The sequence below is a fragment of the Ceratotherium simum genome, chromosome 2 (assembly GCF_057802395.1).
Source record: "Ceratotherium simum simum isolate JZ-2026a chromosome 2, ASM5780239v1, whole genome shotgun sequence".
In the NCBI taxonomy this organism is placed as follows: Eukaryota; Metazoa; Chordata; class Mammalia; order Perissodactyla; family Rhinocerotidae; genus Ceratotherium; species Ceratotherium simum.
The window spans coordinates 10,237,816-10,264,591 of NC_141901.1; the positions used below are offsets into that span (position 1 = coordinate 10,237,816).

The 26,776-nt window shown below is 39.1% G+C and overlaps 1 protein-coding gene across 2 annotated transcripts in view; it reads left to right on the forward strand.

Annotated features, from left to right (window-relative positions):
- The first annotated feature begins 618 nt into the window (after positions 1-618).
- The window catches only part of RABGAP1L (RAB GTPase activating protein 1 like), a 701,003-nt gene continuing 674,845 nt past the window's right edge, over positions 619-26,776 (forward strand). For both annotated transcript variants that reach the window (XM_087438180.1, XM_004425016.3), the window contains exon 1: positions 619-763. The gene's annotated coding sequence lies outside the window, so the exon portion shown is untranslated. The remainder of the gene's footprint in view (positions 764-26,776) is intronic.

The window sequence follows — 26,776 nt, forward strand, 5'->3', positions numbered from 1 at the left end:
CTCAATCTCCCCCAAGTCCCACAGAACGAACCAACCAGGAAGCGCTTCCTAAGCACACAAGACACCTTGAAAGAGGCACAGAAAGGAGTAACTGGCGAGAAGAGTTAGTATACTTTAAGGTGACTGCCCTGAGAATGACTGCGCATTCAGAATGATAATATGTAAACCAAGTTAATGAACAAGACAACAAGCGCCCCAACCTCAGAATTATCTAAGAACTCAGGGACCGCTGGGCAGGGCTTCCGCCCACCTCGCTCAGGGCTCGGGGCCGCCCCTCAGCGTGCCCGCGCGGGCTGGCTCACGGGCGCGGTTACCCTCCCGGGAGGTTCTGAAGAGCCGCAGGCACCTCTCGCCCCGTCCCGGGTCCCTCCCCCAACAACCCAGGTTCTGTCAGGTTTTCACTCCCCCGCCCCCGCCCAAAAGCTGCCAGGCAGGCACGTGTACGCGCCTGCGCGCCGCCGCCGGAGGCAGACACGGCGCCTCAGCTCTTAGGAGCGCGCACGCTGCGCCGAGGGGCCCGGACGCGCGTGCTTCCGACTCGCCTCCTCCTCGGCCCGCCCCTCCCTCGCCTCCTCCTCGGCCCGCCCCTCCCTCGCTTCTTCCTGCCGGGCGGTCCTCCTCCGCTCTCCGCTCCCTCCGCCCTCTCAGGGCTCTGGCCGCCGCGGAGTGAACGGGACGGGCCCGGCCGCAGAGCGCGGGGTGGCGGGTGGGACGCGGACGCCTGGCAGAGTTGTTCCGGCCCTGCCCACGGAGACGTGAGGAGGTGAGGCGAGGGCGGCCTCCTAGGGGCGGGCGGGCAGCCGGGAGCCGTGGGCCGGGCCGGAGGTGCTGGCTCCGGGGCTCAGCCGGGGGAGGGTCGAGGTGGGGGCCGGCCCGGGTCGGGATGCGAGAGGACCTCGGGAAGCGGGCACGGGGCAGGTTCGAGACTGCCCGTCCCCTCGTGTACCCTGCGGTTCTCCGGGTGGCCGCTCCTCGCGGCTCCGGCGGGTGGGCGGGCGGGGTCGGCGCCCCTCACCTGGGGGCGGGGTGCTGACTTCGGCGCTCGCCTCCAGCTCTGCCCTCCTGACATTGCCGCCGCCTCCGCCGCCCGCTGCTGCTCTGTGGCTGCTGCCGGGTTCGCAGTCCCAGCAGCCCCGCGTCCGGGGGACGTGTGGTTAGGGTGTTTTCTTACCCACCCTTGGGCTTCTCTGTTCGTGACCGTGTCTCGCCTTCGCCCTCCCCGTGTCTCCGCCCGGTACTTTGCTCCGCTCCTGCTGTTGATGCTTGTGGTTTTGCAGTCTGGGATGGGCTGCGTCCCGGGCAGATCTCTACCTGCAAGGAATTCCCCGCTTGAAAGTTGACCGCCTGGCCATGACAGACACCCCCCATCCAGGTTGTGGGTGCTCGATGTCTGGATAACTGAGTCAAAGTTTCTGAGACTGGGCTAGTACTTTGCACTGGTCGCCAACGGTGCAGGGCTGGGCAGTGCGTCAGCATGTGGAAAGGGGCCACTGGCCAGCGGAAGGTGGCAGGGTGCTCGGGGACTGGACTGACAGGGTCTGTTTGTGATCTCAGGGCAATGTGTCCACGTGCTTCTGTGTTCTCCTTGGATCTCTAAGATAGAATTACTTTAGACAATGTACTAAAATTTAGGTGGTCACTTGCAGAATTGATGGTTTCATGCAAGTGAGGAGAAAAGCCAACCTCACTACACTGATGGTAAGGAGAACTTTTGCTTGCTTGACGGATTTCAGCGCTGTTTGGAAACTGATTTCAAGGCCTGGATTTTTGGTACTGGAAGGTTTAGGGATTTTTAATACATTTAAATTTTCTTGTACGTGGTGGGAGGTAGGTATTGCTTGTTGCAATTCTGAAAACATAATTTCATGAATACCTTCTGACTTTACTCATAATAGTGTTTATAATTGCCTTCTGCTGCACTTCTGTAGAATATCCAGTACGATGATGTCAGAAGATACAAAGACGAAGTTTCCTTGTGGTCAAATTGGAAGTGGATTTCATCCATGGAAAATATTGGTCCATGAGCTGCTAGCACTGGAAAACTGGCCTGTGATTCATTATCTCAATAGAGAGTCCCATATGAAACCGACAATGAAATTGCAAAGGAGAAAGACCAGATGAATTTAATGTATACATTATCACCAAGTTGTATTAAATGCTCACCTGCCTGGGGAGTTCGTTGAGACTCTGAGTTAGACTGGTATCTATATTAAATCAGTTCAAAATGTGCTCTGATATTATGTATTAAGAAGTCATTTGGGGAGAAGTGGATGTAGTTGGGCAGTGCTTATATGTGAAAGTATTATGTAGCCTACATCGTATTCTCGAAAGCTGGAAACAAGGTAGTAGGTCCCAGTACTGTTGGGGTATGGAGTGAATATACCAACCAACGTAAAAAGGTGCGACTGTAAATGTATGAAGTGTTTTTTGTTTTTTTTTTTGGCCTGAGTTATTTGATGGGAATTTTTATATGTTATAGTTGCGATATTCTGCGAATTTTTGTTCCTTTGCTACTTGTTTCAGATAATTTTCTTTTCATTCTAGTGATTTTTTATTATGTTTTTTATTTGAATGACAATTTTATTAGGCATGTGAAACAGAGTTTTCATGTTTATCAGCTCACCAGTTCTAAATTTGTGACTTCTAAAAACTTGTACTTAAAATTTTTTTCTTTGCCTCAGCCCAAACTTGAACTTGTTCAATTACTGTGTATTTATTTGTACTCAGATGATACAGCATTAAAGCTGAAAGTCCTTTTATCCATTCTTTTGGAGTAGTCAAAAGAAGGAATTCTGTTTTGCCAAGTAAAAATATTATGAGTGGGAGATAGCCAGGCTTCTAGAGATTAACTTTGAAGAGAGTAGTAGCTAAGTAGCAAAAATTTCTTGTGTAGAGGGTGTAGAACTGGGTCTGCATTCCAGTCTACCATTGTTTTGAAGTGGTGTGGGGATGATTATGGCTGGATAGAGGGTGTTTGGAGAATGAAGTAGATATGTAGCCTATGAGAGTCCCAGGCACAGAGCTTTTTTGCTGTCTCTCACAAGTTTTGATGAGTTCCTACACATGTATAGCTCTTGCCTTATATAACTAGGTCAGCCACTGGGTCTGAGGTTGACCAGCAGCCCAAGGCTATTCCAGCCTCTGATACTGCAAAGACAGCTCAGGATTCTCTTATGGAGATAGTCTTATGAGCATTTGCCACCACAAACAGTGGAGGCAGAGAAAGTACGGACTTGAGCCTGAGTTATGGTAACACATACTCAGTTTTTAAGGAAAGAGGTTAAATATTGTGAGCATGGAGAAAGACATTGCTTGACTTGACTCTTGGCTTTTCAGAGTGGGAAATGAATTTCACTTTATGGTCAGTATTTGAAATTAGGTATAAGTATGTGAACATCAGTGGACCCTAATAAGGAAGAGTTAATGGAATTAAGGAGAACTTGTATCTCAACGTTCTCCTTTTCATACTTCATTTGCTTTCCATATTGCACTCCTTCAACAGATAGGATGCCATAATTGTTTGAGGATAGCAAGTTTGTGTTCATGCTGACTCCTTTTTGTCATCTTTTGGTGTTTTTTGGTGTAATTTTTGGGGATTTTCCTTGGAAACTTCTAGACATATGCAGTTGACTTGGAATTAGATTTGGGCTAAGATTATTAGTATGTTTGAAATTCTGAGCCTTCTTGTGTTCTAAATAGCCTTAAAAATAGAAAACACAATTCTTTATAAACACTCATGAAAAATCTGGTTACAGACAATGTTGTGATAGACATAGTACAGCCAAAAATATATTCAAGAAACTTCCCCTCTCCTTACCCAATTTAGTAAGCTTAAATAAGAAAAAAATAAGAATATATGTTTTTTCAATAAAAGCCTGATTTTCCTAGAATATCAGGTCTAACCACTGCTGTGCTGTTTTTCCCCTTGCCTACTCTAAATTCAACATGTTGCTAGTCTGTGGCAAAAACTTAATTCTAGTAGGGAATTCTCAGTAACGGAGGGCTTGTTGAGGGATGCAAGCTTGTGATGGAGAATTTGGCTGGGCAACATCAGGTATGGAAATTTACTTTTTTACAGCACTGGTTTTCTTTGTACCCAGGTTCTCAGTGGGGTGAGGACATGGGCACAAATATCACAGTTACTTGGATCTTTTTCCATACTGTAGGTTTCCTCTTCCTCTCTCCCTCACACCCCTAACTCTTTGCTAAATGAGCCATTGCTACTAGTAGGAATGTGTTGTGTCCCTCAGGTGTGTGTGGCTGAACAAAGGCTGGCTCCTTGCTGATACTTCCTAAGGCAAATTTTCACTCCCTGTCATTTGCCTTCTGGTAATATTAATAGGCATTTCTGTTACTCTCATTTTTGAAAAGAAATATAAATTGTGGTGGTGAAGAGACTACATATTTAACCAACAGTAAGATTTATTGCATTGTGTAGTACACATGGAAGAGACTAGGAGATTGTTTAGCTGAACGTCTGTTAAACTGTTTTGAATGTGACTCACAGTAAGAAATAAATTTTATACCCTGATTCAACACCCACAAAAAGTTCAAAGAAGAGTTTGGCGAAACAATACTTATCTTTTCAGGTCCTTGCTGGAGCTGGCTCATCATATTGGTTTGCAAGAGCTGTTGTGCCTTTCTCTTCCCACCTAGCTCCACGTTCAGTGACATATTGGTAGCTTGACATTGGCTGTGGTGGGAGTATTTAGGGAAATCAGCAAATGGTACAATTCGGGGCTTTTACCCCTCTCTGGATAGCCAGTTGTTAAACATGTGCAGCATACCCCCGCCTACAACACACTTTGATATTTTCTATTCTATTTCATTAAAAAAAAACAACTAGGTTTTGATCCCCAAATTGATTTTACAGCCCGCTAATGGATAACAGCCTATTGTTAAAAACTGGTTTAGTCTACCTTCTTCACTTTGCAGGTGAACAAACTAAAAGATTAAAGTTCAAGGTCATATAGCTAGTTATTAGCAAAGCCAGATATCTGGACTCCTGATCTGGAGTTGTTTCTAGTGGACCTCTCCTGTCTCCTAACCCAAGCCATTCATGTAACTCAATTGGAGTACTTAATGTTTGCAAGACATTGTCTTAAGCACTTTGAATAGAGATGAATAAAGCATGAACCTTGACCCTGAGGGCTTTATGCATATGTGGGGGATTAAATATGGAAACAAAGATAACATAAGGCAGAAAGTAATGTGTGGTGAAGAGATAAAGATAAGGCTCTACAAGAGTTTAGAGAGAGAAGAGAGAGATTACTTTTAGTTATAAGGATAAGGGAAGAGGTGACATTTAAACCATACTTTGAAGAATGGGTAGGATTTGGACATGTTGAAATAAGACAAATAGTATAAAGGGAAAGGCCTTTCTGGGCCAGGGGCCAGGGTGATCAAAGGCATAGAGGGAAGGAGCTAGGCAAGAAAGAGTCAGTTAGTACCAGATGGTGAAGAGCCTTGAATGCCAGTTTTCCTCTCTGCTTTTCAGTTTATCTTTCATTTTTGAATCTGGAGTCATCTAGTACTTCTTGACATTAAATAAGCTTTATATGCTGTGCTCCTTATTAGAATATGACCCAGAGAGCACTTAGAGTAAAAGTTGAAGGGAAAAATTAGTAGTGTTAGGGAAACAACTTTGAGTTTACCCATCCTAAAACTGTTAGAAAGGGAAAATGTTTTCTTTGTAAGGAGACACCATTATTTTTTGTTTTGCCAAACAGACAACATCAAGTTGCTGTAGCAGAGCAGGAAGCAGTTTTGAAAGTCTTTTCAAAGTGCCCTCTAAAATGTGATTTCTAAATGACTGGATCTTAGTTTTTGGAGACGGGTCTGGCTGGTTCAGGCAGAAAGACACCTTATACAGATGTACGACTGAGCTGACTAGCTTTCAGAATTTAGGGCAGCAGCAAGACAGGGTATTTCATACCACGGCCAGTCCTGAGGGATTGATAGATTCTTTGCTCAAAGAAGTGCTTTGGATTTCAGCATTTATGTGGTTGACAGCCTGTATGACAGGATGTTTTGAAGTCCTGGATTGAGCTTGCCTTGTTCCACAGGGGAACTAGGTGGCTCGAAATGAAGATAAATGACAGTAAGTTGTGTCTGTTAATCAAATGGAAGCACTGGTGGTAGTTCTCAAGGTTTTCTCTCTGCTGATGATTTCACACTTACTGCTTCTAATTGAAGTGATGCACAATTTGAAGAGCTTTACTTTTCTTTGACCCACTAGTTCTATAAAGATAAAAGTCCTTTTAGAGTGTTGCCCAGGTAACAACACATACAGAGACTGTTGGGAGTGTGTGGAAAATTTTGGTAATCTTGGTAATGAAGTTGCTGTAGTAAACAGCTGCTTGGTTGGTAAAAAGCTGGGCTACTTCTGGATGGTTGACAAAGAATTTTTCGATGAGCTATGGTTCCAAAATAGGTATGAATTGTGTCTTTGCCATACTGTTTTTCTCATTTATTTAAGCTTCTGAAATGTAAAGTATAGTGTCCTGTCATTTTAGAAGGTTTCAGCAGTTTCATATGAACTGCTCCACAAGATAGCACACCCCAAATAGGTGATAAGAGTTCAGATGCAGCATGCCTCAGATACCTCACAGCAGTTGAATGGAGTAGCTAATCATGTCAACACAGAGGTGGTGTTTTTAGATGTGTTAGGCTTCACAAATTGAGTTTATTTAGAATCCTTCCAAATTTTCTACCATCATTTTTTGAGGTACATAGTGTGATGTGATGTCCTTAATTTTAACTATGCAAACATTTTGTAAGGTACACACCTACACATAGATGTATGTTTGTATGTATGTACACACACACCCACCCACCCACACACCCACCCATTAGTTGTTGGAATTTGTGGTGAAAATACAGTCTATTTGGCAAATGACTGAAAACAAGTGTCTGGCTCTTTGAAGACTATTGTGCAATATTCACAAATATGAAAGTAATGCAAACCCGAAGGGATTTTTTTTTGTATGCCAGATTTCCAGGAAAGGAGCACATTTTGAAAGGCTAGTGTAGAATTCATTCATGTACCAATGAAGGGTTTCTCAACCTCTCCCCTACCCCACGTATACACTCATATTCTGCCCCATGTATACACTCATATTCTGCCCTCATTATTAGCAGTAATCAAATTTAGAGGACTTTAAAATCAGACTTCTACTACAGAGAATGCAAATAACAAACACTATTTTTAGAAAAAATAGAAACTTGTGGTTTCCAGTTTTTAAGGCTTAAGAGACATATAACACTAGTTTTTGATAAACCATATAGAGTATTTATTCCGTGCTTCAAGATGTATTTGTCATTTTGAGGCCCTCTGCTAATAGCATTATATAAATGCAAATGGTTGTTAGAGTGGTTATTAGGTATTTACTTGAGTAGTTTATTTCTCTGTAGTAAATTTATCTTCATATGACACTTTTTTAATAGATTACACTTTAGTGAAAAGTTAATCATTGAAGGGAGTCAGTAGATATACTGGCAGACAATGTGGTTTCTTAGGTTGTTTTATAGTAATACTGTTATTTCAGCAGCTATTTGCCATCAAATCTTATTCCTTTATTATTTTGTTTCCACAAAGCTCTTCTCTCATGAACTGTGTTCTTTCATTTTAAATCTTCGTCTCCTATTTGCCCTGCTGTTTATGGTCATGTTTGGACTAATGTTTTGATTTGCCTTTGTCCTAATCTTTCTGTGCAAAGATGTATTGCTGCCTATCAAGTTGGTACTGAATTGTAATTCATTTAATGTCTTCTTTCCTCCATCTATTTTTTTTCCCCTCAATATTCTAGAATTTACTCTGACACTAACCCAAGCTTCCTGGTAAAGTTAATGGAAACATGAAATGAGATATTATTATTCAAATCCTAGGACCACCTATTTGCCAGTACAAGTGAACCTATAAAATTTTTATACATGAGTTATGTAGCTTAATTTTTTACTAATGAGTCTAGGCCTCTAAGTTTTTTTCTTTTTTTTAAATTTCTGACATGCGTTTTATATTTCTTGTTAACATTTTCAGTTGTTTTGATAGATGAAACGGGTTTCTCCTGTTGTAATTGGTTTTACAAACAATAAAATCGCAGTCTTTGCCATTTAAAGATACCAGATAAAGTTTTTAAAAGATACTCTAATAATAGTAAGTTAGAGGAGCCGGTTTGTTTAGCAGTTAGTGTGATACTTCCCATTTTGCTTATACATTTCGTTACGTTTGCATGCTAATTGGAGTGGAACTTGATTTTGTTCCACTGATAATTTATGTTTCTAAATTAGAGCTTTAGCGATCTTTGTACTTTTGAGAATTTCATTTGGAAGAGGATCATAATAGTAGATTCTAGAAATTTTGGTTGGCGAAGGGCTGGGAGAGGGGAAAAATAGTTATTAAGCTGCAAATGACTAAAAACATTTTTTGGTTTTGTGGAAGATAATGTAGGTAGAACACAAGACCTTCGTTCTTGACCTAGTGCTGCTGTGAGATTCAGAAGAAATAAATGATTTGCGGTTTTTTCTTTTTGCATAATAACAATGATGATAACAATGATGAACTAATATTAATTGTTTATATGTTAGTTATTTTATAAGATAATGTGCATTATCTAGTTAATCTTCACAATAACTGTATGAGGTGGGAACTATTATAATAGTCCCAGTTTGTAGATGAGGAAACAGGCTTAGAGAAGTTGAGTAACGTGCTTAAGATCACACAGCTCTTAAGAGGCAGGTCTCTCTTGCTCCTAAATCTGCCTCATAGTGACTCTCAACTATTACTCTATATTGATGATTGTTTAAATGGGGATGATGATACTTGCTTTGCCTATTTCATAGAGTGGTTATGAGAATAAAAAAGAGTAAGGTTTACAAAAGAACACCTGGTGTTTTCATTTTACTGGATAATTTTTGAGAAGCCAAAGAAATCTTTGAAATAGATAAGCACATAGATTACTTTGTAATCACTAATACCATAAAATGTTAAAAAATGAATATTTGAAAGGCTGGTATCTGCAAAGTAGAAGACATATTTTGTGTGGGTTCAGAGAGTCAGTGAGTGAAAGGCAAAGGAGGGCAGAAATGTGGGGGTGTAGTGAATAAAAAGTGGATTGGATGGGGGCTGGCCCCGTGGCGTAGTGGTTAAGTTTGAGTACTCTGCTTCGGCAGCCCCGGGTTCATGGGTTCGGATGCCAGGCGCAGACCTATGCACCGCTTGTCAAGGCATGTTGTGGCGGTGTCCCAATAAAGTAGAGGAAGGTGGACATGGATGTTAGCCCAGGGCTAGTCTTCCTCAGGAAAAAGAGGAGGATTGGCAATGGATGTTAGCTCAGGACTAATCTTCCTCTCACACACACACAAAAAAGTGGATTTCATGATCTCTAGGAACCTGAATTCTTTCTGCAATGAGGAGGAGTATATGTACATAACATTAGGTGACCTCTAAGATCCTTCCAACATCGAGGATCTATGAGTCTTTGTAATGGGTGACTTTTTTCCTATTCTAATACCTCAAAATAGCTAGATACGCCCAAAATAACTTTTTTATTTTAGTTGGATCGTCAACAGTCACCATTCTTTAAATGTCAATTTTTTGCATTTAGGATGAACAAAATTATATAGTTGCCTCAGAAAAATACAGTATGTATTTTTGCTTCCCCCATCAAGATAAAAAGACTTTTTTGAGGGTATGGTGGGTAAAACAGCTTAATAGTATGTTGTCACATGCTTGTGCTTAATACTTTTCTTATGACTTGCCCTTAAATTTAGATTTCCTCAGTGTGTATTTTTAGAAGAAAGTTAATATCGTTATGAGTGTGAAAGGTCGTTTTTATTGTATGGAGTGTTATGGCTTTATGGTTCTTTATACAGTTGGTTTCATTCTCTGACATTGTTTTATTCAACAAGCATTTATAAGGCAGAGTATGGATTCAGTGCTAGAGGAGCAAAGGTAAGAGATTCTTAAGGAGCTGACGGTTGTATTGGAGAAACATATAAATACAGTGGAGTGTAGCAAGGATGGGGCAGCATAGGATGTGTCTTAGAGGAAAGCTTCAGAGGGTAGTGTAACCTGGACCAGGGTTTCAGGTAAGGATACTTGGAATATCTGAGTTGAGTTTAAAAGAGACAAGAGAGACATTTTAGATAGAAGTAAGAAAATTTGAAATTGTTGACTCTTCATCTATGTAGACCCAGTGGCAGCTCCTCATCTCTCTGAAATATTGCAAAAACCCCAAAGTAGGTGTCATTTTTATAAGTAATTTTTAGCTCTCACTGAGATCTTATTTTTATTTTATATATGATGCTTGTGGTTTCTAAGGTGGCAGATGAGAAGGAGGCATAATTTAGAAGTTGCAAGATGCTATCATAAATAGATGTACTGATAACAGGACAGTGAGTTGCTGATATGATAGCAGTGAAGAAAATAGGAAAAACTATGTATATAAAAACAAAATCTGAAAGCCATAGATAGTATAAGGAAAACAGCCTTGCACAATCTAATTAGCTTTAGGCTATCTAATAGTATAGTATACTGTCATGTTCTCTCTTACCAAGAAATGGTTAACTATATGGTCTACATAGTACATTTATGAAGGCATATGCAGCACAGTAATTGCTATATAACATTGGCTAGAAATATTTTGCTTCTATAAGACATCAGAGTTAGGGTTCTTCACCATTTCGGTACTATGTACTTTTGAGAGTGTGGATCACTTTTGAGAGTGGATCAGATAGTCTTTCTATCCTGAATGGCTTGTAGTTGTGGTCTTAGCATAGATAGCATTATTTTGAAAGCCTTCACTGAGACTGTAGACTTGGTTAGAAATCTCTCATATGTGCTATCAGAGCGTCCTGTTTTCCTTCCATCCTGTGATACTAATAACATTATATTGTAACTTGTTTGTTTCTGCATTAGACTATAGGCTTTTCAAAAGCAAAAACTATTTCGTTTAGGACTCTGAAATTGGTTTACCCTTTGTTTGAATCTTGGCTCTGTGTGGCATTGGGGAAGTTATCTGTAAAATGGGATTAATAGTACTTACTGCATAGGGTTATTTATCTTGAATAAGTTCATGAATGTAGAGGAGACATAGCACAGTTCCTGGCGCACAGTTAAGTTCTCATGTTTCCTGCTTTCTTTCTTGTGTCTGGCACTTAGTAGGACTTTCAGTAATACTTTTTTAAGTGAATTTGTAGAGTATGATAGAGCTGAATTGGATCTATGTATTTGTCTATCATTAACTTTATTAAATGAAAATCTCTTAAAATGAATAACTAATATATAAAAATACAGTCTTTGAGCTAGATGGAAGCAAATTATTTTGTCTCTAAATTAGATTACCAGCCTGCAAAACTTTCTCCAGCCCTTGTCAAGCTTGTGATTGTTATGGTGGCAGTGGGTTTAAAGTAGGTGGAAAAGATTGTAGAGTTTCTTTTCCTGGACTTGCTGCTTTCTGCCCTTGTTCACTTGTGTTGGTGGCTGTGCCTCTTACTGCCATCATCTTGGCCTTTTTATAATGGGATTGTTATTGATCTGTTTCTTGGGGAGGAAAGAACCCTGAATCTGCCAGGCTTACCAGCTGTGTGACCTTGGGTAAGTAACCTTAATTCTGGGTATATATATCTGTACAATGAAATACCTCATGACTCTGTAAAATTTAAGAAAGAAAATAGATGCCTGGTGTATGGAAGGTGCTACATACATGGCAGGTATTCTCGGCCTTATTACCAAGCCACAATCCTCACTATTCCTTGTTTATTAGTAACGTTAATTGACAGCAGCAAACCAAGAAAGAGGGAGAATTGGCAGAAGTGGCAATGGCAGAAATGGCAGAAATTGAGCACCAACACTCTTGACCTCAAATGGAAGACGTGGATGGGGAGGACCTTTATGTGAAGGCTTACAGGTGGAACCAGATTGGATCAGATGTGGCATATCTATATTCGGGCTTAAAACCTCATAAACCAGGCAGGTGGTATTTTTTTTTTTTTATTTATTAAAATGCTTACAATACTAAACTACTTACTTGATTAGAGAATGGTTTTTCGTTGAGCTGAATCCAATTTATTCAAGACTTATGGACTGTTGAGTTGTTCTTTTGTGATAATGTATTAACACATTTCTGGAATGAAGTATTTTTTTCCGCTTTAATGCCGCGTGCTGTTGAGATCTATAATGCTGCAACTGCTAGTGGGATCTGCCTTTTCATTATGTCTCTGCTGTTTGCAAGGCACTGTGTTTGATGCTGTGGAGGAGTGTAAAGAAGTGTAAGGCGTAAACCATGTCTTTCAGAAACTTGACTGTAGCGGGGAAAGTAATATATACATGTATTAAAAATAACTGATTTTTAGAAAGAGCAGAATTATTGACTGAAAACAAACATCTTATACTCTGAGCCCAATGTCCCTAGCATTGATTTAAGGTAAATAGTTTTGCTGGGAAGGAGTCGTAGGCTGTTGTGTATGCCAGTGTCAAAAATTAATAGAAAAGTTGGAAACTGAAGTTTCTGACTAATGTTAATTTTTTCATCTTATTTGAAAGTCTATATTGCTTCTAAAGATTTTAAAAATTATCCATAAATCTTAAAGTGTCTTTACTTCGTCACCTTCAAATGTAATCAGTGAAAAGTTTAATTATTATTGTTTTTTTTGTGAGGAAGATCAGCCCTGAGCTAACATCCAATGCCGATCCTCGTCTTTTTTTTTTTTTTTTTTGCTGATGAAGATCGGCCCTGGCCTAACATCCTTGCCCATCTTCCTCTGCTTTATGTGAGATGCCACCACAGCGTGGTTTGACAAGTGGTGTGTCGGTGCGCGCCCAGCATCTGAACCTTCGAATCCCGGGCTGCCGAAGCGGAGCATGCACTTAACCGTTGCCTCACCGGGCTGGCCCCAAAAAGTTTAATTATTTTATGCATCTTCCAAAGTAGATTAAGTTAAATCATCACAATTTAGATATTTTCCTATGACAGTATTTTATCTTAATTTGTGTGTCACTTGAAAAAAATTGAGTTAGTGCCAAATTTATTATTGAATCTGTTTGTAGTATGTTTTATACTTAAATGGTACACATTTTTATTTTTTTATTTTTTAATTTTTTGTTTATTGCAGTAACCTTGGTTTATAACATTGTAAAAATTTCAGGTGTACATCATTGTACTTCTATTTCTGCATAGATTACATCATGTTCACCACCCGAATACTAATTACAACCCATCACCACACACATGTACCGAATTATCCCTTTCACCCTCCTCCCTCCCCCCTTCTCCTCTGGTAACCACCAATCCAATCTCTGTCCCTATGTGTTTGTTTATTGTTGTTATTATCTACTACTTAATGAAGGAACTCATACGGTATTTGACCTTCTCCCTCTGACTTATTTCACTTTGCATTATACCCTCAATGTCCATCCATGATGTCACAAATGGCTGGATTTCATCGTTTCTTATGGCTGAGTAGTATTCCATTGTGTATATATACCACATCTTCTTTATCCATTTGTCCCTTGATGGGCACTTAGGTTGCTTCCAAGTCTTGGCTATTGTGAATAACGCTGCAATGAACACAGGGGTGCATGTACCTTTACAAATTGGTGTTTTCAAGTTCTTTGGATAAATACCCAGCAGTGGGATAGCTGGATCATATGGTAGTTCTATCCTTGATTTTTTGAGGAATCTCCATACTGTTTTCCATAGTGGCTGCACCAGTTTGCACTCCCACCAGCAGTGTATGAGAGTTCCCTTCTCTCCACATCCTCTCCAACACATGTTGTTTCCTGTCTTGTTAATTATAGCCATTCTGATGGGCGTCAGGTGATATCTCATTGTAGTTTTGATTTGCATTTCCCTGATAGTTAGTGATTTTGAACATCTTTTCATGTGTCTGTTGGCCATCTGTATATCTTCTTTGGAGAAATGTCTGTTCAGGTCTTTTGCCCATTTTTTAATTGGGTTGGTAGTTTTTTTTGGTTGGTAAGATGCATGAGTTCTTTATATATTTTGGAGATTAAGCCCTTATCAGAAGTATGGTTTGCAAATATCTTCTCCCAATTGTTAGGTTGTCTTTTCGTTTTGTTGATGGTTTCCTTTGCTGTGCAAAAGCTTTTTAGTTTGATGTAGTCCCATTTGTTTATTTTTTCTATTGTTTCTCTTGCCCGGTCAGACGTGGTGTTTGAAAAGGTGTTGCTAAGACTGATGTCGAAGAGCGTACTGCCTATGTTTTCTTCTAGAAGGTTCATAGATTCAGCTCTTACGTTCAAGTCTTTAATCCATTTGGAGTTAATTTTTGTGTATGGTGTAAGGTAAGGGTCTACTTTCATTTTTTTGCATATGGCTATCCAGTTTTCCCAACACCATTTGTTGAAGAGACTTTCTTTTCCCCATTGTATGTTCTTGGCTCCTTTGTCAAAGATTAGCTGTCCATAGATGTGTGGGTTTATTTCTGGGCTTTCGATTCTATTCCATTGATCTGTGTGTCTGTTTTTGTGCCAGTACCATGCTGTTTTGGTTACTACAGCTTTGTAGTATATTTTGAAATCAGGGAGTGTGATATAAATGGTACACATTTTGATCAAAAGAAGCATTGCCAGCCCCCCTCCTCAACCCCCTGCTGTGCCTTGACTAAAACTTGTATATAAGAGAATCTCTAATCAGAACGCTTTCTCCTTAGATTTTCCTGTTGCTGACTTCTCCTTGTCATTCAGATCTCTTTTCATTTTCTCTGAGTCTTTCTCAAAACCACCCGATCTATTAAGTGGTCCCTTGATCCTCTAGGCTTGCTCTGCCATGTTGCCCTGTGTAGTTTAATTCAAAATACTTATCCCTAGCGTAGAAACGTCCTTCCCTCATTTTTTATTTACTCCTTTCTTCCTAGCCCCCAGTAGCGTGTAAACTCCTTGAGAGCAAGGACTTAACTGTTTTTTCACTTCTGGTATTTCTAGAGCTTCGAATAAAGCACTCAATAAAATTTTGTTGATAACCGAGTGAAGCAGATATTCTTGCCCCTAACTAGCTTTAAGACTTTCTTGAAAGTTATTTCACTTCATTATGCTTTACTTTCTTCTTCTGAAAAATAGGTGAGGGTTGGGAGAGGAAAGAGATTGAATTAGATTGCCTCTAAAATCCCTACTGTTGAAAGGCCTGCTATTAGCCTAATGTGAGTTTTGAGTTCTGTCTAATGGCCTTGATGAATATGTGCTCAGCTACTTAATTACTTTCTTACTCTGTCTTCTCTTAAAACCAGTAGTGCATATTTATATTTGCAACATTACTGACAGCATTGGAGAGTCAACTCCGATTGCAGAGTCAGGTGTCCTGGTGTATCTGGATTATTAAAGAGATTAGATCTGCAACATGATTTCTGTTTTGATGATCAGATTAATTAAGATAAGTTTCTTTGGCGTATCCAAGTACTAGGTTGAACTGATCTTTCTGGTATTTACTCTAAATATCAGGAAATTTGACTCATTTCAACTTTTTAATTATTTTTAATTATGAAACTTATAATTTACATGAAATAAACCCTGAGATAATATATGTATAAATAAAATGAGAGTTTATATAAAGAGTAATGTTTGAATAATTTCTGGAAGGTGGTGGGGATTGTGGATAAAAATTATGGTTTTTCGTTTGGTCTGTGTGACTAGAATTTTAGACAGTTGGCCCATGCATTCTTCACTTGGGAAAGCTTCATTATTGTAATGAACAAAAACATTTTTTGAAATGGGTAGAGGAAATGAGCAGACAGTTGATAGCAGAGGAAATAAAACCTATAAGCAACTGGTAGAAGAATGTTAGATCTTATCAGTAATCATTAAAGAAATGCTTATTAAAGCAAAATGAAATATTACTTTATACCTATTTCAAATGTTTTGAAAATAGTAATACATAATGCTGGTTAGGTTTTAGCAAAGCAGGCATTTTCAACATTGCTAGTGGATTGTAATTTGGCAGTATGTATCTAGAATTGTTAGACTGTTAGCACCCTTTTAGTAAACCTTTGATTTAGTAGTTTCACTTGAGAATATCCTAAAGAAATAACCACGGGAAAAAAAAAGGAAAAGATAAAATACAGATGTGTGCAGGAGAATATTCAGAGCAGCGTTATTTATAGTAGCAGCTATTGGAAGCAACTTAAATTTCCAACAGTAGGAGACTTTAAGTTATGATACATCTATTCTGAGAACCATTATGTAGCGTAAAAATAATTACAAAGACTATATTAGCATAGGGAAATGCCTATACATTTGAGGAAGGGTGAATGTAACTAAAGTATATAAGAAAAAGATGAGGAATGGACTAAAATGCTAATTGTGTTAGCATGATAGGATTTTGGTAATGTTTTTTTCTAAATTTTCTAAATTTATGTAACTTTTTTTGTTTGTTTGTTTTTGGTGAGGAAGATTGGCCCTAAGCGAACATCTGTTGCCAAACTTCGCTTTGCTTTTTGCTTAAGGAAGATTGTCCCTGTGCCGATCTTCCTCCATTTTGTATGTGGGATGCCGCCACAGCATGGCTTGATGAGCAGTGTTTAGGTCTGGGCCCAGGATCCGAACCTGTAAACCCCAAGCGTCTAAAGCGGAGCTCACGAACTTAACCACTGTGCCGCTGGGCTGGCCCCATAAATTATGTAACTTGTATAATGAAAAAAGTATAAATGAAATCAGATTTTGCTAGCAGTGATCATTTTGTTAGTATACGCAGGGTTGTTAGATTTAGCAAATAAAAATACATGCAATATCTGGGACATACTTATACTAAAAATTTGTTGTGTATCTGAAGTTCAAATTTAAACTGGGTGTCCTATGTTTTATCTGACAACTCCAAGTATAACACATTTTGCTTACAGTTTAATGTTATTGAGAAATGTTGGGATACTCTGCTTCTCAAATAATTCTAATTATTGTTTTTAATTCTGTTAACTTTTTTTTTTAAAACTCCCAGGATTATTTACCTGAGAGAGTTACTTTTATGGTCTAGTTTTATTTCAGGACTAGTTTTGGGGTGATGCTCAAGGGAAATAGCCTTCAATGTTTGGTAAGAGTAATTCAGAAACCTTATTATTTAACAAAAGCGTGATAATAATGGATGCTTCCTGTTTACCTTAGATAGGAGGATGATTTGTTAAGCTGCCAATTTTCAAGTCTTAAAAATAATGGTATTTCTGTGGTGAAATATGTTTATACATGTATCTGGGAAGGTGCTTTCCATATAGCAAACCTATTCACAGAATGAGAGGTCAAGAAAATTAGAATAAGAAGGAAAGGTGAAATAAGATTGTAACTACTCTCCTTTGCAACTGGAACTTTTTGTAACTTTCATCTGAAAGTTAAAAACTTTTTGTAAGCTTCATATTTGAAGTGAAAATAAAATGACATTTGTAAGAAATTCCAGCAGTTTTCTGAGTCTTAAAGGAGAACTAGATAATCTTCCCACACAATAAAATGTCAGGACTTTTTCGTTTGAAAAATATAGTATGAAATTTTGGGGTCTAGCTGAAGATGAGTCATATGAAGATGAAGATCAATTTAGTAATCATTGTTGATAGAGTTAATGTATTCAGTCAAGACCTTTGATGTACTAGGTGCTAAGTGTTCACTTAGAGACCTGCCCTCATGGAGTTTATAGTTTAATGGGGACGTAGGCAATTACAGTGCTCTGTGATAAGTATAATGAGAGGGCCATATGAACTGCAGTGGTAGCTCAGAGGAGGGCACCTTACCAGGAAGAGAAATGATGTCTAACTGAGGAAGAGCAGGAGTTAGCCAGGGAAATTAAAATGGGAGTGCTGGAGGGTGAGAGCAGATGTGAAGGCCCAGAGGCAGGGAAGAACAGCACATTTGAAGAATGAAAAAGAAAGTTCAGTATGGTTTGGACAGCAAAGTATATGAGGGAAGGGGGAGAGCAAGTGGTGACAAATGAAGGTGTAAAGATAAGCAGGGGCCAGATAATGCTGGGCCTTACTCATCATTTAAGAAGTTTGGGCTTTATTCTAAGAATAATGTGACATCAGATTTTTGTTCTAGAGAGATTATTTTGGCCTAGCTGGGTAGAATGAATTTGGAGAGACATAAGGCTGGAGTCAGGAAGACAATTTAGAAAATTATTACAATAATCCGCGTAAGTGAAGTAGGGTGGAAGTAGTGAAGTTGAAGAGGAGTGGACAGATTTAAATTTTGGTGAGGTAAAATCAATAGGACTTCGTGATATGTTACATTTAGGGGTGAGAGAGAAGGAGTCACTGATTCTTGGGAAGCTTTACCAAGAGGAATTAAAGGAGAACGGTTTTGGGGGAAGAAAATATGAGTTCAAGGTTTGATGTCTATGAGGTAAACATTGTAGGTGTCTGTAGGCAACTTGACCTGTGGTTATAGAACTTGAGATGTCTGGGTTTGAAATGTGTTAATTGACACTAAGTGAGTACAGTAGAAGAGGCCCACAGTGGAATCCTGAGCAACTCACTTTTAGAGATGGAAGAGGAACTTTAAAAGGAAAAAAAAAGGATTGTTTCTAAAAACTTAACGTTTATATATTTTTCTTCTGTTCACGTGTATTTATTTCTATTTTGTTTTGTTACATGTCTTTCCTCTATTAGATTATAAACCCCATAGGACAGGACCATGTCTCTTGTTCACCTCTGTATGCACGGTACTCTGCACTTAGTATGCACTCAACAAATATTTGTTGAGTGAATAATTATAGTTTTCTCTATTATTGTATTCCTTTTGTTCCTCATGTGAGTCTTTTAGTTGTGGGCATTCATTTCTGGAATCTCTGTTCTATTGTATGGCCAGTTTTTCTCTTTAAATCAGTATCATATAGGTATGTGTTCTTTTAACTTTTCATTATTGAAAATTTTAACTTTATAAGAAGAGCAAGTAGTTTACTTAATATCCACATAACTCTATAAATTTGGCAGTTCTTATGCTTGTCATCCTTGCTTCATTTCTTTTTTTTGGTATAGCATTGCAAATTACAGAAATTGATTTATTTTATCCTTATATATTTAAATGCGTCTCTCAAAAATAAGAACATTTTCTTACATAACCATAATCATATTCTCACATTATCACACCTAAATTAACAATTTTTTAATATTATTAAAAACCCAGCCCATGGGGCCGGCCCCGTGGCTTAGCGGTTAAGTGTGCGTGCTCTGCTACTGGCGGCCTGGGTTCGGATCCCGGGCGCGCACTGACGCACCGCTTCTCCGGCCATGCTGACTGAGGCTGCATCCCACATACAGCAACTAGAAGGATGTACAACTATGACATACAACTATCTACTGGGGCTTTGGGGGAAAAATAAATAAATAAGTAAAATTATAAAAAAAAAAAAAAAACCCAGCCCATATTAAAATTTTGCCACTTATACCAGAAATGTCTGTGTTAATCTGCTAGGGCTGCCATAACAAAATACTACCAACTGGGTGGCTTAAACAATAGAAATTTATTTTCTCACAGTTCTGGAGACTAGAAGTCCAAGATCAAGGTGTTGGCGGGTTTTATTTCTCCTGAGGACTCTCTTTGGCTTGCAGGTGGTCACCTTCTCTCTCTGTCCTCATATAGTTTTTCCTCTGTGCCCTCACATCCCTGGTATCTCTGTGTGTCCAAATTTGATCCTTAAAAGGGCACCACTCAGATTGGATTAGGGCCTACCCTAATGGCCTCATTTTTAACTTAATCACTTCTTTAAAGGCCCTACCTCCAAATATAGCCACATTCTGAAGTACTGGGGGTTAGGGCTTCAACATATGAATTTTAGGGGGACAGAATTCAGCCTATAACAAGTGCTTTACTGCTGGTTTGTTCAAATCAAGATATAATCAAGGACTATGCAGTTGCATTTAGTTGTGAATTTCTTACGTCCATTTTAATCTACAACACATCATCTTTTTGTTCTCATAACTGTCCAGACAGCCAGTTGTCCTATAAAATATCTCACATTTTAATTTGTCTGTTTTCTGTATCCTGTATTTTCTGTAAGCTGAAACCGAGATCTAAAAGCTTGCTTAAATTATAACATTTTGAGCACCAGTATTCATAGTTGGTGTTGTATATATCATAATATATTATATCTGAAGGCACATATTTAATTGTCCTACTCTTAGTGATGCTGAGATTGATCACTGTGTGGTAAAGTGGTGACAAAATCTAATTGTTCTATTTTAAAGTTTATTTTTTCCCTTATAACCAACAAGTTATCTGTGGCATAATACTTTGACTCTAAGTACCATATAGTTTTGATAATTGTTGTTTAGAGTAATGTGGTTGCCTGAATGCCATCAATAAGGGTTATTATGAATAGAGAACGTTTGTCATTTTTTTGCTTTTCAGCATTTGAACCCCTTTCCTGTATTTTGCAAATTCTCCCAATTTATGGGTCAGAGCCTTCCTTTTACTAGAAAAGCTGAAAATGTGAAATGCTTTATTCCCAGCTGCCTTTTCATCTAGGGCGTGGATACATACCTAGATTCATCAGTCAAATATACCTACCTCCAATTTTGGACTTGAAGCTAGTAACAGAGAAGATGGCACTGCACAGAGTCCATTCTGGTGATGCGTGGTAGCAGTAGCTACTATCTCACTTAGTTTTAGAAGCAGCAGAGGCAGTGGTTCTAAGTATGGCATCCACCCAGTGTCTAGACTGTTGAGCTATGACATCTGTGCCCAGCAGCAGCAGTAGAGGAGCAGTGGTGTCATTACTAGACAGGTTGAGGCATCCTTTGGGGCATATTCTTGGCTGTGTGGCCTTTATAAGTCCAGTTCCTTGCTGTTCTGGAGATAACTTTTTTTTTGTGTATGTGTGTGAGGAAGGTTAGCCCTGAGCTAACATCCCTTGCCATTCCTCCTCTTTTTTTGCTGAGGAAGATTGGCCCTGGGCTAGCATCCGTGCCCATCTTCCTCTACTTTATATGGGATGCCACCACAGTGTGGCTTGACAAGCGGTGTGTCTGTCCGTGCCCCAGATCTGAACTTGGGAATCCTGGGCCTCTGCAGCAGAGCGTACGAATTTAACCGCTACACCACAGGGCCATCCCCTGGAGATACTTTTTTTTTTTTTTTTTTGGTGGGGAGGACCAGCCCTGAGCTAACATCCAATGCCAATCCTCCTCTTTTTTGCTGAGGAAGACTGGCCCTGGGCTAACATCCGTGGCCATCTTCCTCTACTTTATATGGGACTCCGCCATAGCATGGCTTGACAAGCGGTGCGTTGATGCGCGCCCGGGATCCGAACCGGCGAACCCCGGGCCGCTGCAGTGGAGCTCGCGCACTTAACCGCTTGCGCCACCGGGCCGGCCCCTGGAGATACTTTTTTAATAAATTCCTTTTCTGCTTAGGTAGCTATAATTTGTTTTTTTTCTTAATAACTAAGAACTCTGACTGAGAGAAACACTTTGAAGGGATAATCAGAAGTTGGACCCAGTGTCTTTTTTAGGTCCTCTTTAAGTCTGCAGTTACATTTGTCTACCCATTCTTAATTTTTAAAGGTCATTTTATATTTATATTCTTGTTTCTTGTTCTTTGAGATATAGTTCGTTATTGATTATTTGTTAAGTTTTAGAAATATTCATTGCAGAAGTGTTCATTTGTGCCCACTGTGAGCTAAGCTGGAGATAGAAGATGGATAGTCTGCCCTCAAGGAAGATACATCATATAGAGATGTTAATCTTACAGCGAGTTCAGATAAAGTGCGTTGGCAATTCAATTAGGAAGAAATTTGCAGTAGAAGCAGTAGGAGATGATGAAAGAGGTAGCTATTGAGCTGAGTTTTGAAGGATTGGTAGCATCTAGACGTGGCCAGATGAGAGAGGAAGGGTGCTTTAGGTAAAGGGAACAACATGACCAAAGGTAGGATGTTGGATATGTACATGGGATAGTTACTCTGTTAGAAATTAAAATTGATAATTTTAAATGCTTATTCATTCATTAAAAATGACAGTAATAACCCATTGCATGTTAACATACATAACATTTTTAATGAAAAGTAACTAAAACAAAATAATTTAGTGAGAGGACAGCATCATTGTAGATTTTGCAAATCCCTTTAATGTCTGCCTTAGTAGAAAACAGATTGTCATATCTGCCATTGCATTTACTCTATTGTAATGTGTCGTTTGAGTTGAAGTATAGGAAGAGAAGCTGTCCATTTACCTTTATCCTTAACCACCGCTCATTTGGTGGGGGGAAAAAAGCTGAGAATCTAAGTATTTGAAGATCTCCTTCAATGCATATGATTTAACCACAAATAATAATATAAACAATGAAGATTTTATGGGGGAGAGGAGATTTGAGGAGAGGCTTGTAGGCATTAGATAAACAGGAGGAAATAGAAAGGCTTTGCCATTAAGGCCAAATAGTATAGACAAAGTTATGGAAAATTGCATGTCTCAAGATCAAAAGATTGAAAGAGTTACAAGAGGTAGAACAAAAGTAAAAGTGACCATCTTATATTGGGATCTGATAAAGCCTAGAGGATAACATAAAGATCATGGGACAATTAGTTGGCCAGTAATGCTGGGGGAAGTAGTAGTAGCTAGCTATTCATTGACTGCTTTCTCTGTGTCAGTTACTATCTAAGTGTAGTATATGCATTCATTCATTTAATCTGCAAGTAACTCTAGAAGGTCAGTATTATTATTATCATCATTTTACACATGAGAAACCTGAGGCACAGAAAAATTATGTTACTCTCCTGAGATCACACAATTAGTAAGTTGCAGAACTGGCAATTAAACTCAGGCAGTTGGGTTCTAAGACCTGTACTTTTATGGAGCACACTAAATTGTCCCTTAAATATTAAGAAATAAGATTATATAAGGAGGATGGTACTGGCTTATGAAGGAATCTTAAAGCAGAGGAACTTGAACTTGATACAGGAGGCTTTCAGTAAATGATTTTTTTCAGTTGAATTGATTTAAGAAATAATAAAATATGTATTGAGTGCCAGCTACGTATGTGTCAGTTGTTATGGCAAGGATATAAGGATGAGTGTGGGAGAGCCTGCTAATTGTCCTTGAATAGCTGTCTTTCCTTTCTTATGAAGTAGTAGCATTTTAAGTTGGGCTCATGGTCACCCATAATAAAGACAACACTTCCCTGCCTTTTCTTTTTTTTTTTTTCTTTTTTTTGTGAGGAGATCAACCCTGTACTAACATCTGCCAATCCTCCTCTTTTTTTGTTGAGGAAGACTGGCCCTAGGCTAACATCTGTGCCCATCTTCCTCCACCCTATATGGGACGCCACCACAGCATGGCTTGCCAAGCGGTGCGTCAGTGCACGCCCGGGATCCGAACCGGTGAACCCGGGGCCGCCCCAGCGGAGTGGGTGCACTTAACTGCTTGTGCCACCAACCGGCCCTTCCCAGCCTTTCTTGAAGGCTGGAGTGGTGATTGGGATGTAAGTGGAAGTATCCTTGCAGCAACTTGTTGGAACTGGGCTTAAGTGATAGGTGGTATACATCCTTTTTTTTCAGTTTGGTCCTTTCCTCAGTCTTACTGTGTTACCACACAAAATTGGGGTTCTCCTACCTGATGTGCATAAAAAAAGCCAATTATTACGGCATCAGCTTTTGAGTAAAAAAGGTTTATTGCTAGATCAATTTGCAAGGAGACAGGAAGCATATGCTCTCGGATCTGTTTCCCTAATCCAGGGCTTGGGGCAGAATTTATGGGATGAAGGGCAGGGTGATCTGAAGTGTGGAGATAGATAACTGGAGGTAAGGAGAAGTGAGGTAATTGATGATCTTTGCAAGCGTAGTCAAGCTTCATGGCTTTTCATAAGACGCATGTTCACAAAATGGTGGTGTAGTATGATCTGGAGGTGGAGTTTTCAGCCCTTTGACGTCAAAAGGGTCACATATCTCTCATTTGTGCAGGCCCAGTTGTTGGGTTGGTGGTCTCAACTGGCCTGAACTGGACAAGAGATCTTAATACCTGAAAAATACTCTTAATTACTCTGTTGATAAGATGGGGTCAGTTGAATTTGTCCTAGAGGGCCCTTGGTTATAAATACCTGTAAAATGCCAAAGGGAAAGGTGTTAAAAGGAAAGGAATAGAATCTCTTTGAAATGGAAATTGCTAATACAGAAGGATTACATAGAACCTGCTACAATGGCAAACTATTTGCCAGAGGAATTAAAATTTGTTGGGGGCAGCAAGAATACCAGAGTTGTGTGGAAAACTGTTTATTAGATTAGTAGTGCTCAGTTGGTGAATTTGAATCTGTGGATCCTGGAGCAGCAAACACCTAGAGCAGCAGTAGCGCTCACTTGGTGAATTTGAATCTGTGGATCCTAGAGAACCCCTCCCAACCTATCATTCTCAGAAATTTCCAACTCATAAAGATGCTTCATGTGAAATGTCAGCAAACCTTGGGAATAAAGTGGCAACAAGGCTTTCAAGTTATATGAGCAGCCTCCTTTTATCTTCTTGCTTTTAACCCCATGATGCTATTTTTATTTACTTTTAATTTTTGAATAGACTGTTTTTCAGAGCAGTTTTAGGTTTGCAGCAAAATTGAGCAGAAAGTACGACGAGTTCCCATTTATCCCCTTGCCCCACACATGCACAGCCTACCCCGCTCTCAACATTGGGCATCAGAGTGGTACATTTGTTACAATTGACGAACCTATATTGACACATCGTAGTCACCCTAAGTCTATAGTTTTCGTTAGGATTCATTCTTTGGTTTTATGGGTTGGGACAAATGTACAATGACGTGTATCCACCACTATAGTATCAAATTTTATTGCCCTAAAAATCCTCTGTGCTCCACCTTTTCATCCCTCCCCCCTAACCTCTGGCAACCACTGATCTTTTTACTGTCGCCATAATTTTGCGTTTTCTGGAATATTATATAGTTGGAGTTATATAGTATATAGCCTTTTCAGATTGGCTTCACTTAGTACTGTGCATTTAAAGTTCTTTCATGTGTTTTCATGGCTTGATAGTTCATTTCTTTTTAGCAATGAATAATATTCCATTGTCTGGATTATTATTTATTTATCCATTCACCTATTGAAGGACATCTTGGTTGCTTCCAAGTTTTGGCAATTATGAATAAAGGTGTTGTAAATATCCATGTGCACGTTTTGTATGGACATAATTTTTCAACTCCTTCAGGTAAATACCAAGGAGCATGATTGCTGGATCGTATGGTGTAGTTGTGGTGACAGCCCTTCACTGCTTATATTGTTGTTAGCTGTATATGGCAATGATTCTTAACCTGTGAGGGTTCATAGACTCCATTGAAATGTGATTCTAGGGATAGGAGGAATCCGGGAGGGATCTGTCAGTGCTCTCAGCCATCCTCTTATCTCTGATGACAGGATCTGGGAAATGTGGGGAGACCTGGAGATGCTTTGTAATCTTTTAGATCTTAACTTCAGAGTCTACTGGTTATGGACTGTTCAGTAAGTAAATATCCCAGTTGAGATGAAGAAAATTGTATGCAGCTTGCTTTGAGAATTATAGAGCTAAAGTATTTTGAAGGGTGATTTTAAATTTTATTTCTTTTAGATTTTATGTATACAGTAGTCTCTCCTTATCTGTGGAGGATACGTTCCAAAACGGCCAGTGGACGCCTGAAACTGCAGATAGTACCAAACCATATATATACTATGATCTTTCCTATACATACATACTTTTGATAAAGTTTAATTTATAAATTAGGCACTGTAAGAGATTAACAATAATAATAAAATAGAACAATTATAACAATATACTGTAATAAAAGTTACTATAGATCTTAGCAACTTCAGCATGCGATTTTTTTTCTTTCTTTAAGTCGAGAACTTCCATCTTTTCAGTGAAAGGAAGTACTTTACCGCTTCTCTTTGGCATATCCGAATTGCCAGTATCATTACTCTTGTGCTTTGGGGCCATTATTAAATAAAATAAGGGTTAGTTGAACACAAGCACTGCAATACTGTTAACAGTCGATCTGATAACCCAGATGGCTACTAAGTGACTAACAGGCAGGTAGCCTATACAGCATGGATGTGCTGGACAAAGCAATGATTCATGTCCTGGGTGGGACGGAGCAGGACGGTGTGAGATTGCATCGTGCTACTCAGAATGGTGGGCAATTTTATTCATAAAATTTATTAATAAATTTTATTTGTGAATTGTTTATTTCTGGAAGTTTTCATTTGATATTTTTAAACCGCAGTTAACCACGCAGGTAACTGAAACTGTGGAAAGTGAAATTGCAGATAAGGGGGGACTACTGTAATTAAAATGATTTTTTTTTGTTTTATTTAAAGAAATACAAAATTATACATTCAAATAATTCTTTCTTTTTTTAATTAATTTTTTTTATTGTGAAATTTTTGTTGTACATTGTTTATCAGTCACCATATAAGTGCATCCCTCTACCCCTTGTGCCCGCCTCGCACCCCCAGCCCCTGGTAACCACCAAACAGTTGCATCTGTCCGTGTGTTGGTTTATCTTCCACATATGAGTGAAATCATGCACTGTTTGTCTTTCTCTTTCTGGCTTATTTCACTTAACATAATACCCTCCAGGTCCATCCATATTGTTGCAAATGGGACGATTTTGTCTTTATTTATGGCTGAGTAGTAGTCCATGGTGTGTGTGTGTGTGTGTATATATATATATATATATATATATATATATATATATATATATACCACATCTTCTTTATCCAATCATCAGTCGAGGGACACTTGGGTTGCTTCCATGTCTTGGCTATAGTGGATAATGCTGCAATGAACACAGGGGTGCATAAGCCTCTTTGGATTGTTGATTTCA